Raw genomic sequence first — 12,371 nt, 5'->3', positions numbered from 1 at the left:
GGAGGTCTGCCTGTTAGCCCTGGAGGTCTGCTATCCAGCCCTGGAGGTCTGCCTGCCTGCCATCCAGCCCTGGAGGTCTGCTATCCAGCCCTGGTAGCAGCACTGCCTGCCCTGGAGGTCTGCCTGCCTGCCCTGGCAGCAGCACTGCCTGCCCTGGTAGCAGCACTGCCTGCCCTGGAGGTCTGCTATCCAGCCCTGGAGGTCTGCTATCCAGCCCTGGAGGTCTGCCTGTTAGCCCTGGAGGTCTGCTATCCAGCCCTGGAGGTCTGCCTGCCTGCCCTGGCAGCAGCACTGCCTGCCCTGGAGGTCTGCCTGCCTGCCCTGGTAGCAGCACTGCCTGCCCTGGAGGTCAGCCTGTTAGCCCTGGAGGTCTGCTATCCAGCCCTGGAGGTCTGCCTGCCTGCCTGTTAGCCCTGGAGGTCAGCCTGTTAGCCCTGGAGGTCTGCTATCCAGCCCTGGAGGTCTGCCTGCCTGCCATCCAGCCCTGGAGGTCTCCCTGCCTGCCCTGGCAGCAGCACTGCCTGCCCTGGTAGCAGCACTGCCTGCCCTGGAGGTCTGCCTGCCTGCCCTGGAGGTCTGCCTGCCTGCCCTGGAGGTCTGCCTGTTAGCCCTGGAGGTCTGCCTGTTAGCCCTGGAGGTCTGCCTGTTAGCCCTGGAGGTCTGCCTGCCTGCCCTGGCAGCAGCACTGCCTGCCCTGGTAGCAGCACTGCCTGCCCTGGAGGTCTGCCTGCCTGCCCTGGAGGTCTGCCTGTTAGCCCTGGAGGTCAGCCTGTTAGCCCTGGAGGTCTGCTATCCAGCCCTGGAGGTCAGCTATCCAGCCCTGGAGGTCTGCTATCCAGCCCTGGAGGTCTGCCTGCCTGCCTGCCTGCCCTGGAGGTCAGCCTGCCAGCCCTGGAGGTCTGCCTTCCAGCCCTGGAGGACAGCCTGCCTGCCCTGGTAGCAGCACTGCCTGCCTTCCAGCCCTGGAGGTCTGCCTGTTAGCCCTGGAGGTCTGCTATCCAGCCCTGGTAGCAGCACTGCCTGCCCTGGAGGTCTGCCTGCCTGCCTTCCAGCCCTGGAGGTCTGCTATCCAGCCCTGGAGGTCTGCCTGCCTGCCATCCAGCCCTGGAGGTCTGCTATCCAGCCCTGGTAGCAGCACTGCCTGCCCTGGAGGTCTGCTATCCAGCCCTGGAGGACAGCCTGCCTGCCCTGGTAGCAGCACTGCCTGCCCTGGAGGTCAGCCTGTTAGCCCTGGAGGTCTGCCTGCCTGCCCTGGAGGTCAGCCTGTTAGCCCTGGAGGTCTGCCTGCCTGCCATCCAGCCCTGGCAGCAGCACTGCCTGCCCTGGTAGCAGCACTGCCTGCCCTGGAGGTCTGCTATCCAGCCCTGGTAGCAGCACTGCCTGCCCTGGAGGTCTGCCTGCCTGCCTGCCAGCCCTGGAGGTCTGCCTGTTAGCCCTGGAGGTCTGCTATCCAGCCCTGGAGGACAGCCTGCCTGCCCTGGTAGCAGCACTGCCTGCCCTGGAGGTCAGCCTGTTAGCCCTGGAGGTCTGCCTGCCTGCCCTGGAGGTCAGCCTGTTAGCCCTGGAGGTCTGCCTGCCTGCCATCCAGCCCTGGCAGCAGCACTGCCTGCCCTGGTAGCAGCACTGCCTGCCCTGGAGGTCTGCCTGCCTGCCCTGGTAGCAGCACTGCCTGCCCTGGAGGTCAGCCTGTTAGCCCTGGAGGTCTGCTATCCAGCCCTGGAGGTCTGCCTGCCTGCCTGTTAGCCCTGGAGGTCAGCCTGTTAGCCCTGGAGGTCTGCTATCCAGCCCTGGAGGTCTGCCTGCCTGCCATCCAGCCCTGGAGGTCTCCCTGCCTGCCCTGGCAGCAGCACTGCCTGCCCTGGTAGCAGCACTGCCTGCCCTGGAGGTCTGCCTGCCTGCCCTGGAGGTCTGCCTGCCTGCCCTGGAGGTCTGCCTGTTAGCCCTGGAGGTCTGCCTGTTAGCCCTGGAGGTCTGCCTGTTAGCCCTGGAGGTCTGCCTGCCTGCCCTGGCAGCAGCACTGCCTGCCCTGGTAGCAGCACTGCCTGCCCTGGAGGTCTGCCTGCCTGCCCTGGAGGTCTGCCTGTTAGCCCTGGAGGTCAGCCTGTTAGCCCTGGAGGTCTGCTATCCAGCCCTGGAGGTCAGCTATCCAGCCCTGGAGGTCTGCTATCCAGCCCTGGAGGTCTGCCTGCCTGCCTGCCTGCCCTGGAGGTCAGCCTGCCAGCCCTGGAGGTCTGCCTTCCAGCCCTGGAGGACAGCCTGCCTGCCCTGGTAGCAGCACTGCCTGCCTTCCAGCCCTGGAGGTCTGCCTGTTAGCCCTGGAGGTCTGCTATCCAGCCCTGGTAGCAGCACTGCCTGCCCTGGAGGTCTGCCTGCCTGCCTTCCAGCCCTGGAGGTCTGCTATCCAGCCCTGGAGGTCTGCCTGCCTGCCATCCAGCCCTGGAGGTCTGCTATCCAGCCCTGGTAGCAGCACTGCCTGCCCTGGAGGTCTGCTATCCAGCCCTGGAGGACAGCCTGCCTGCCCTGGTAGCAGCACTGCCTGCCCTGGAGGTCAGCCTGTTAGCCCTGGAGGTCTGCCTGCCTGCCCTGGAGGTCAGCCTGTTAGCCCTGGAGGTCTGCCTGCCTGCCATCCAGCCCTGGCAGCAGCACTGCCTGCCCTGGTAGCAGCACTGCCTGCCCTGGAGGTCTGCTATCCAGCCCTGGTAGCAGCACTGCCTGCCCTGGAGGTCTGCCTGCCTGCCTGCCAGCCCTGGAGGTCTGCCTGTTAGCCCTGGAGGTCTGCTATCCAGCCCTGGAGGACAGCCTGCCTGCCCTGGTAGCAGCACTGCCTGCCCTGGAGGTCAGCCTGTTAGCCCTGGAGGTCTGCCTGCCTGCCCTGGAGGTCAGCCTGTTAGCCCTGGAGGTCTGCCTGCCTGCCATCCAGCCCTGGCAGCAGCACTGCCTGCCCTGGTAGCAGCACTGCCTGCCCTGGAGGTCTGCTATCCAGCCCTGGTAGCAGCACTGCCTGCCCTGGAGGTCAGCCTGTTAGCCCTGGAGGTCTGCTATCCAGCCCTGGAGGTCTGCCTGCCTGCCTGTTAGCCCTGGAGGTCAGCCTGTTAGCCCTGGAGGTCTGCTATCCAGCCCTGGAGGTCTGCCTGCCTGCCATCCAGCCCTGGAGGTCTCCCTGCCTGCCCTGGCAGCAGCACTGCCTGCCCTGGTAGCAGCACTGCCTGCCCTGGAGGTCTGCCTGCCTGCCCTGGAGGTCTGCCTGCCTGCCCTGGAGGTCTGCCTGTTAGCCCTGGAGGTCTGCCTGTTAGCCCTGGAGGTCTGCCTGTTAGCCCTGGAGGTCTGCCTGCCTGCCCTGGCAGCAGCACTGCCTGCCCTGGTAGCAGCACTGCCTGCCCTGGAGGTCTGCCTGCCTGCCCTGGAGGTCTGCCTGTTAGCCCTGGAGGTCAGCCTGTTAGCCCTGGAGGTCTGCTATCCAGCCCTGGAGGTCAGCTATCCAGCCCTGGAGGTCTGCTATCCAGCCCTGGAGGTCTGCCTGCCTGCCTGCCTGCCCTGGAGGTCAGCCTGCCAGCCCTGGAGGTCTGCCTTCCAGCCCTGGAGGACAGCCTGCCTGCCCTGGTAGCAGCACTGCCTGCCTTCCAGCCCTGGAGGTCTGCCTGTTAGCCCTGGAGGTCTGCTATCCAGCCCTGGTAGCAGCACTGCCTGCCCTGGAGGTCTGCCTGCCTGCCTTCCAGCCCTGGAGGTCTGCTATCCAGCCCTGGAGGTCTGCCTGCCTGCCATCCAGCCCTGGAGGTCTGCTATCCAGCCCTGGTAGCAGCACTGCCTGCCCTGGAGGTCTGCTATCCAGCCCTGGAGGACAGCCTGCCTGCCCTGGTAGCAGCACTGCCTGCCCTGGAGGTCTGCTATCCAGCCCTGGAGGACAGCCTGCCTGCCCTGGTAGCAGCACTGCCTGCCCTGGAGGTCAGCCTGCCTGCCCTGGAGGTCAGCCTGCCAGCCCTGGCAGCAGCACGGCCTACCTGCCTGCCTGCCCTGGAGGTCTGCCTGCCTGCCTGCCCTGGAGGTCAGCCTTCCAGCCCTGGCAGCAGCACGGCCTACCTGCCTGCCAGCCTGCCCTCCCCAGCCACACAGCCCTGCCTGCCTGCCTGCCAGCCCTGGAGGTCAGCCTGTTAGCCCTGGAGGTCTGCCTGCCTGTCTGCCTGCCTGCCTGCCTGCCCTGGAGGTCAGCCTGCCTGCCCTGGAGGTCTGCTATCCAGCCCTGGTAGCAGCACTGCCTGCCCTGGAGGTCAGCCTGTTAGCCCTGGAGGTCTGCCTGCCTGCCCTGGTAGCAGCACTGCCTGCCTGCCTGCCCTGGAGGTCTGCCTGCCTGCCTGCCTGCCCTGGAGGTCAGCCTGCCTGCCCTGGAGGTCTGCCTGCCTGCCCTGGTAGCAGCACTGCCTGCCCTGGAGGTCAGCCTGCCTGCCCTGGAGGTCAGCCTGCCAGCCCTGGCAGCAGCACGGCCTACCTGCCTGCCTGCCCTGGAGGTCTGCCTGCCTGCCTGCCCTGGAGGTCAGCCTTCCAGCCCTGGCAGCAGCACGGCCTACCTGCCTGCCAGCCTGCCCTCCCCAGCCACACAGCCCTGCCTGCCTGCCTGCCAGCCCTGGAGGTCTCCCTGCCAGCCCTGGAGGTCTGCCTGCCTGCCTGCCTGCCTGCCCTGGAGGTCTGCCATCCTGCCTTCCAGCCCTGGAGGTCAGCCTGCCAGCCCTGGAGGTCAGCCTGTTAGCCCTGGAGGTCTGCCTGCCTGCCTGCCTGCCTGCCCTGGAGGTCAGCCTGCCAGCCCTGGAGGTCTGCCTGCCTGCCTGCCTGCCCTGGAGGTCAGCCTGCCAGCCCTGGCAGCAGCACGGCCTACCTGCCTGCCTGCCCTGGAGGTCTGCCTGCCTGCCTGCCTGCCTGCCCTGGAGGTCTGCCTGCCTGCCTGCCTGCCCTGGAGGTCAGCCTGCCTGCCCTGGAGGTCTGCCTGCCTGCCCTGGTAGCAGCACTGCCTGCCCTGGAGGTCAGCCTGCCTGCCCTGGAGGTCAGCCTGCCAGCCCTGGCAGCAGCACGGCCTACCTGCCTGCCTGCCCTGGAGGTCTGCCTGCCTGCCTGCCCTGGAGGTCAGCCTTCCAGCCCTGGCAGCAGCACGGCCTACCTGCCTGCCAGCCTGCCCTCCCCAGCCACACAGCCCTGCCTGCCTGCCTGCCAGCCCTGGAGGTCTCCCTGCCAGCCCTGGAGGTCTGCCTGCCTGCCTGCCTGCCTGCCCTGGAGGTCTGCCATCCTGCCTTCCAGCCCTGGAGGTCAGCCTGCCAGCCCTGGAGGTCAGCCTGTTAGCCCTGGAGGTCTGCCTGCCTGCCTGCCTGCCTGCCCTGGAGGTCAGCCTGCCAGCCCTGGAGGTCTGCCTGCCTGCCTGCCTGCCCTGGAGGTCAGCCTGCCAGCCCTGGCAGCAGCACGGCCTACCTGCCTGCCTGCCCTGGAGGTCTGCCTGCCTGCCTGCCTGCCTGCCCTGGAGGTCTGCCTGCCTGCCTGCCTGCCCTGGAGGTCAGCCTGCCTGCCCTGGAGGTCTGCCTGCCTGCCCTGGTAGCAGCACTGCCTGCCCTGGAGGTCAGCCTGCCTGCCCTGGAGGTCAGCCTGCCAGCCCTGGCAGCAGCACGGCCTACCTGCCTGCCTGCCCTGGAGGTCTGCCTGCCTGCCTGCCCTGGAGGTCAGCCTTCCAGCCCTGGCAGCAGCACGGCCTACCTGCCTGCCAGCCTGCCCTCCCCAGCCACACAGCCCTGCCTGCCTGCCTGCCAGCCCTGGAGGTCTCCCTGCCAGCCCTGGAGGTCTGCCTGCCTGCCTGCCTGCCTGCCCTGGAGGTCTGCCATCCTGCCTTCCAGCCCTGGAGGTCAGCCTGCCAGCCCTGGAGGTCAGCCTGTTAGCCCTGGAGGTCTGCCTGCCTGCCTGCCTGCCTGCCCTGGAGGTCAGCCTGCCAGCCCTGGAGGTCTGCCTGCCTGCCTGCCTGCCCTGGAGGTCAGCCTGCCAGCCCTGGCAGCAGCACGGCCTACCTGCCTGCCTGCCCTGGAGGTCTGCCTGCCTGCCTGCCTGCCTGCCCTGGAGGTCTGCCTGCCTGCCTGCCTGCCCTGGAGGTCAGCCTGCCTGCCCTGGAGGTCTGCCTGCCTGCCCTGGTAGCAGCACTGCCTGCCCTGGAGGTCAGCCTGCCTGCCCTGGAGGTCAGCCTGCCAGCCCTGGCAGCAGCACGGCCTACCTGCCTGCCTGCCCTGGAGGTCTGCCTGCCTGCCTGCCCTGGAGGTCAGCCTTCCAGCCCTGGCAGCAGCACGGCCTACCTGCCTGCCAGCCTGCCCTCCCCAGCCACACAGCCCTGCCTGCCTGCCTGCCAGCCCTGGAGGTCTCCCTGCCAGCCCTGGAGGTCTGCCTGCCTGCCTGCCTGCCTGCCCTGGAGGTCTGCCATCCTGCCTTCCAGCCCTGGAGGTCAGCCTGCCAGCCCTGGAGGTCAGCCTGTTAGCCCTGGAGGTCTGCCTGCCTGCCTGCCTGCCTGCCCTGGAGGTCAGCCTGCCAGCCCTGGAGGTCTGCCTGCCTGCCTGCCTGCCCTGGAGGTCAGCCTGCCAGCCCTGGCAGCAGCACGGCCTACCTGCCTGCCTGCCCTGGAGGTCTGCCTGCCTGCCTGCCTGCCTGCCCTGGAGGTCTGCCTGCCTGCCTGCCTGCCCTGGAGGTCAGCCTGCCTGCCCTGGAGGTCTGCCTGCCTGCCCTGGTAGCAGCACTGCCTGCCCTGGAGGTCAGCCTGCCTGCCCTGGAGGTCAGCCTGCCAGCCCTGGCAGCAGCACGGCCTACCTGCCTGCCTGCCCTGGAGGTCTGCCTGCCTGCCTGCCCTGGAGGTCAGCCTTCCAGCCCTGGCAGCAGCACGGCCTACCTGCCTGCCAGCCTGCCCTCCCCAGCCACACAGCCCTGCCTGCCTGCCTGCCAGCCCTGGAGGTCTCCCTGCCAGCCCTGGAGGTCTGCCTGCCTGCCTGCCTGCCTGCCCTGGAGGTCTGCCATCCTGCCTTCCAGCCCTGGAGGTCAGCCTGCCAGCCCTGGAGGTCAGCCTGTTAGCCCTGGAGGTCTGCCTGCCTGCCTGCCTGCCTGCCCTGGAGGTCAGCCTGCCAGCCCTGGAGGTCTGCCTGCCTGCCTGCCTGCCCTGGAGGTCAGCCTGCCAGCCCTGGCAGCAGCACGGCCTACCTGCCTGCCTGCCCTGGAGGTCTGCCTGCCTGCCTGCCTGCCTGCCCTGGAGGTCTGCCTGCCTGCCTGCCTGCCCCGGAGGTCAGCCCCAGGCAGCCGGGTGGCCTGCCTGCTGCTGCTAGGCCGCTGCCCCGAGCCGCCGACCCCATCGACAGGAACACGAGAGAGTTTACAAGCGAGAGGAGGCCACATATTCGACACCTTTCGTGCTCGTTTTAGTCTCCAGTCTGTTTTGACGTGTGTTATTCTGAATCTGCTGCTTTAACTCAAGGGATTCTGTCGCGATTGATGCCTTGTCCTTCGCTGTATGTTTGCACTGGTGTTGTAAGTCGCCCTCTGTAAGATCATCATTTATTATCTGCCAAGAAATAAAGATCATCATAATGTTCCCCAACTTTCAGCTTCTGGGGAGTTTGTTCCAGAGTGTGACGACTCTCTCTCTATCTCCATCTCTCTCTCTATCTCCATCTCTCTCTATCTCCATCTCTCTCTATCTCCATCTCTCTATCTCCACCTCTCTCTCCCTCTCCACCTCTCTCTCTCTCTATCTCTCCCTCTCTCTCACTGTGTGTGTGTGTGTGTGTGTGTGTGTGTGTGTGTGTGTGTGTGTGTGTGTGTGTGTGTGTGTGTGTGTACAGCAGTGTCCCTAGACGAGAGAGAGATCCCTAGACGGGGAAATTACTTTCAAACTGCAGTACCGAAATGTGTCCGTTAGATGGCAGCATGCACCAAGGAATGAAGGAAAGTGCAAAACAAAATGAAAAGGCACATCGCCTGGGCGAAAAATAATCGTAACAAATCAACGGGGGCATTTCTCGGAAAACTAACACCGGGGCAGTGCTCAGGGGGGTCCCACCTCGTGGCCACCCGGTTTGGGGGGCGATCGGGGCCGGTTCCGAAAATCGCTAAATCTCCCATAGCCAGCCCACGCTCCATCCGATAGAGCAATGCCGGGCGGCCGGCCGGCAACTACGGATCATAACAAATCAACGGGGGCATTTCTCCGAAAACTAACACCGGGGCAGTGCTCAGGGGGGTCCCACCTCGTGGCCACCCGGTTTGGGGGGCCATCGGGGCCGGTTCCGAAAATCGCTAAATCTCCCATAGCCAGCCCACGCTCCATCCGATAGAGCAATGCCGGGCGGCCGGCCGGCAACTACGGATCATAACAAATCAACGGGGGCATTTCTCCGAAAACTAACACCGGGGCAGTGCTCAGGGGGGTCCCACCTCGTGGCCACCCGGTTTGGGGGGCCATCGGGGCCGGTTCCGAAAATCGCTAAATCTCCCATAGCCAGCCCACGCTCCATCCGATAGAGCAATGCCGGGCGGCCGGCCGGCAACTACGGATCATAACAAATCAACGGGGGCATTTCTCGGAAAACTAACACCGCGGCAGTGCTCAGGGGGGTCCCACCTCGTGGCCACCCGGTTTGGGGGGCCATCGGGGCCGGCTGAAGAATCGCCCATACTCTGCCATAGGCAGCCCACGGTCCATCCGATCAGAGCAATGCCGGGCGGCCGGCAACCTATGGATCATAACACATCAACGGAGGCATGATAAGAGCATCTTTTATTATCTGCCAAGAAATATAGACCATCACAATGTTCCCCAACTTTCAGCTTCTACCACATCGCTGGGGAGTTTATTCCACTGTGTGACTACTCTCTCTCTATCTCTCTCTCTCTCTCTCTCTCTCTCTGTGTGTGTGTGTGTGTGTGTGTGTGTGTGTGTGTGTGTGTGTGTGTACAGCAGTGTCTCCGGTTTTCCTTTTGGAATGCCTTGAAGCCGGGGGGGCTTTGCACTCATGAGAACATAGGGTGTCCTTGCCCTCCTTTCGCAGCCCAGGGCATTGAGAGATCCCTAGACGGGGAAATTACTTTCAAACTGCAGTACCGAAATGTGTCCGTTAGATGGTAGCATGCACCAAGGAATGAAGGAAAGTGCAAAACAAAATGAAAAGGCACATCGCCTGGGCGAAAAATAATCATAACAAATCAACGGGGGCATTTCTCGGAAAACTAACACCGGGGCAGTGCTCAGGGGGGTCCCACCTCGTGGCCACCCGGTTTGGGGGGCGATCGGGGCCGGTTCCGAAAATCGCTAAATCTCCCATAGCCAGCCCACGCTCCATCCGATAGAGCACTGCCGGGCGGCCGGCCGGCAACTACGGATCATAACAAATCAACGGGGGCATTTCTCGGAAAACTAACACCGGGGCAGTGCTCAGGGGGGTCCCACCTCGTGGCCACCCGGTTTGGGGGGCGATCGGGGCCGGTTCCGAAAATCGCTAAATCTCCCATAGCCAGCCCACGCTCCATCCGATAGAGCACTGCCGGGCGGCCGGCCGGCAACTACGGATCATAACAAATCAACGGGGGCATTTCTCGGAAAACTAACACCGGGGCAGTGCTCAGGGGGGTCCCACCTCGTGGCCACCCGGGTCTGGGACCGATGGGAGCACTTTAAAATTTTCGAGTCAGGGGACCAGACGGCCGAGTGAAAAACTTTGAAAAATATTCTATCTCCTCACTCCCATTGACTTTACATTAGGGCGACCAGGCGGCCGGCGGAAAAAAAATCATAACAAATCAACGGGGGCATTTCTCCGAAAACTAACACCGGGGCTGTGCTCAGGGGGCTCCCAGCTATCAGCCACCCTATCCCGGGACCGATGGGAGCACTTTAAAATTTTCGAGTCAGGGGACCAGACGGCCGAGTGAAAAACTTTGAAAAATATTCTATCTCCTCACTCCCATTGACTTTACATTAGGGCGACCAGGCGGCCGGCGGAAAAAAAATCATAACAAATCAACGGGGGCATTTCTCCGAAAACTAACACCGGGGCTGTGCTCAGGGGGCTCCCAGCTATCAGCCACCCTATCCCGGGACCGATGGGAGCACTTTAAAATTTTCGAGTCAGGGGACCAGACGGCCGAGTGAAAAACTTTGAAAAATATTCTATCTCCTCACTCCCATTGACTTTACATTAGGGCGACCAGGCGGCCGGCGGAAAAAAAATCATAACAAATCAACGGGGGCATTTCTCCGAAAACTAACACCGGGGCTGTGCTCAGGGGGCTCCCAGCTATCAGCCACCCTATCCCGGGACCGATGGGAGCACTTTAAAATTTTCGAGTCAGGGGACCAGACGGCCGAGTGAAAAACTTTGAAAAATATTCTATCTCCTCACTCCCATTGACTTTACATTAGGGCGACCAGGCGGCCGGCGGAAAAAAAATCATAACAAATCAACGGGGGCATTTCTCCGAAAACTAACACCGGGGCTGTGCTCAGGGGGCTCCCAGCTATCAGCCACCCTATCCCGGGACCGATGGGAGCACTTTAAAATTTTCGAGTCAGGGGACCAGACGGCCGAGTGAAAAACTTTGAAAAATATTCTATCTCCTCACTCCCATTGACTTTACATTAGGGCGACCAGGCGGCCGGCGGAAAAAAAATCATAACAAATCAACGGGGGCATTTCTCCGAAAACTAACACCGGGGCTGTGCTCAGGGGGCTCCCAGCTATCAGCCACCCTATCCCGGGACCGATGGGAGCACTTTAAAATTTTCGAGTCAGGGGACCAGACGGCCGAGTGAAAAACTTTGAAAAATATTCTATCTCCTCACTCCCATTGACTTTACATTAGGGCGACCAGGCGGCCGGCGGAAAAAAAATCATAACAAATCAACGGAGGCATTTCTCCGAAAACTAACACCGGGGCAGTGCTCAGGGGGCTCCCAGCTATCAGCCCCCCGGGTCTGGGGGCATTGTTTTTCTTTTTAATCATTTTGAGCATTTCCCCCAGTTTAGAGATGTGTGCCCCTAGACAACCCATTGAGAATAACTATGAAATGTTCTGAAGTTTTGATTTTCAAATGTCGGTGAAAATTGAAAAACGTCATATATTCTTCAAAGGAAGCATGGGGCGATGGTAGGGAGAGTCCCCGCAGCGTGCCTCGGCGGCGATGGGAGCGTTTTCGATGTCCCCGCCCCCCCCCCCATAGGGATAGAAGGGGAGTTAGGTGACCAGGCGTCCCGGGTCCCAAAAATCGAAAAATTAATATAGAATGCTTTTTAATCCAGAAATAAAGTAGGGGGCAGTCCTGGTGAGAGTCCCAGCCACAGCCCCAGTGTGTTTTGGAGCCGTTTGGGGCCGGGTGAAAAACTTTGAAAAATGTTCTATCTCCTCACTCCCATTGACTTTACATTAGGGCGACCAGGCGGCCGGCGGAAAAAAAATCATAACAAATCAACGGAGGCATTTCTCCGAAAACTAACACCGGGGCAGTGCTCAGGGGGCTCCCAGCTATCAGCCACCCTATCCCGGGACCGATGGGAGCACTTTAAAATTTTCGAGTTAGGGGACCAGGCGGCCGAGTGAAAAACTTTGAAAAATTTTCTATCTCCTCACTCCCATTGACTTTGCATTAGGGCGACCAGGCGGCCGGCGGAAAAAAAATCATAACAAATCAACGGGGGCATTTCTCCGAAAACTAACACCGGGGCAGTGCTCAGGGGGCTCCCAGCTATCAGCCACCCTATCCCGGGACCGATGGGAGCACTTTAAAATTTTCGAGTTAGGGGACCAGGCGGCCGAGTGAAAAACTTAGAAAAATTTTCTATCTCCCCTAGGTGACCAGGCAGCCGGAGCTGATTTTTCTGACCCCTAAAACAATTATTAAAAGGTATTTTTTCGCCAAACTAAGACTTTTAAAATTCAAATAGGATGATTATCTACTGCCCCAGTGGGTTTTTGAACCATTTTAAGCCTTTTTGACAGTTTTCATTTTTCCCCCATTGACTTCAATGGGAGTTAGGTGACCAGTCCTCCGACTTTTGAACCTCTCCTGGGGGGGCTGTGAGCCCCCGATTTCTTTGCAAAGCACGTCATTCGATTCGTCTCAGTCCCCTCTATATACCCCGTGTGTTTGTTTTCTCGAAAAACCCCCGGAACACGGTTTTTTAGGGGGGGGGTGGGGGGGGGGTACTTCGGAGCCATTTGGGGGGGGGTAAACGACATTTCCCGAAATTAATTTTAACACAGCCTTCCTCAGAATCGCTTTTCCAACAAAATCCTTTTTATTTCGAGTCTCTACGATGTTCCTAAGTGGTCGAAACCACTTTTGGACAGTTTTTACACCAAACGGCTCGGGCGCACAG

The sequence above is a fragment of the Amia ocellicauda genome, unplaced genomic scaffold (assembly GCF_036373705.1).
Source record: "Amia ocellicauda isolate fAmiCal2 unplaced genomic scaffold, fAmiCal2.hap1 HAP1_SCAFFOLD_182, whole genome shotgun sequence".
NCBI classification, from domain to species: Eukaryota; Metazoa; Chordata; class Actinopteri; order Amiiformes; family Amiidae; genus Amia; species Amia ocellicauda.
Note: the sequence above shows the minus strand (reverse complement) of the source record.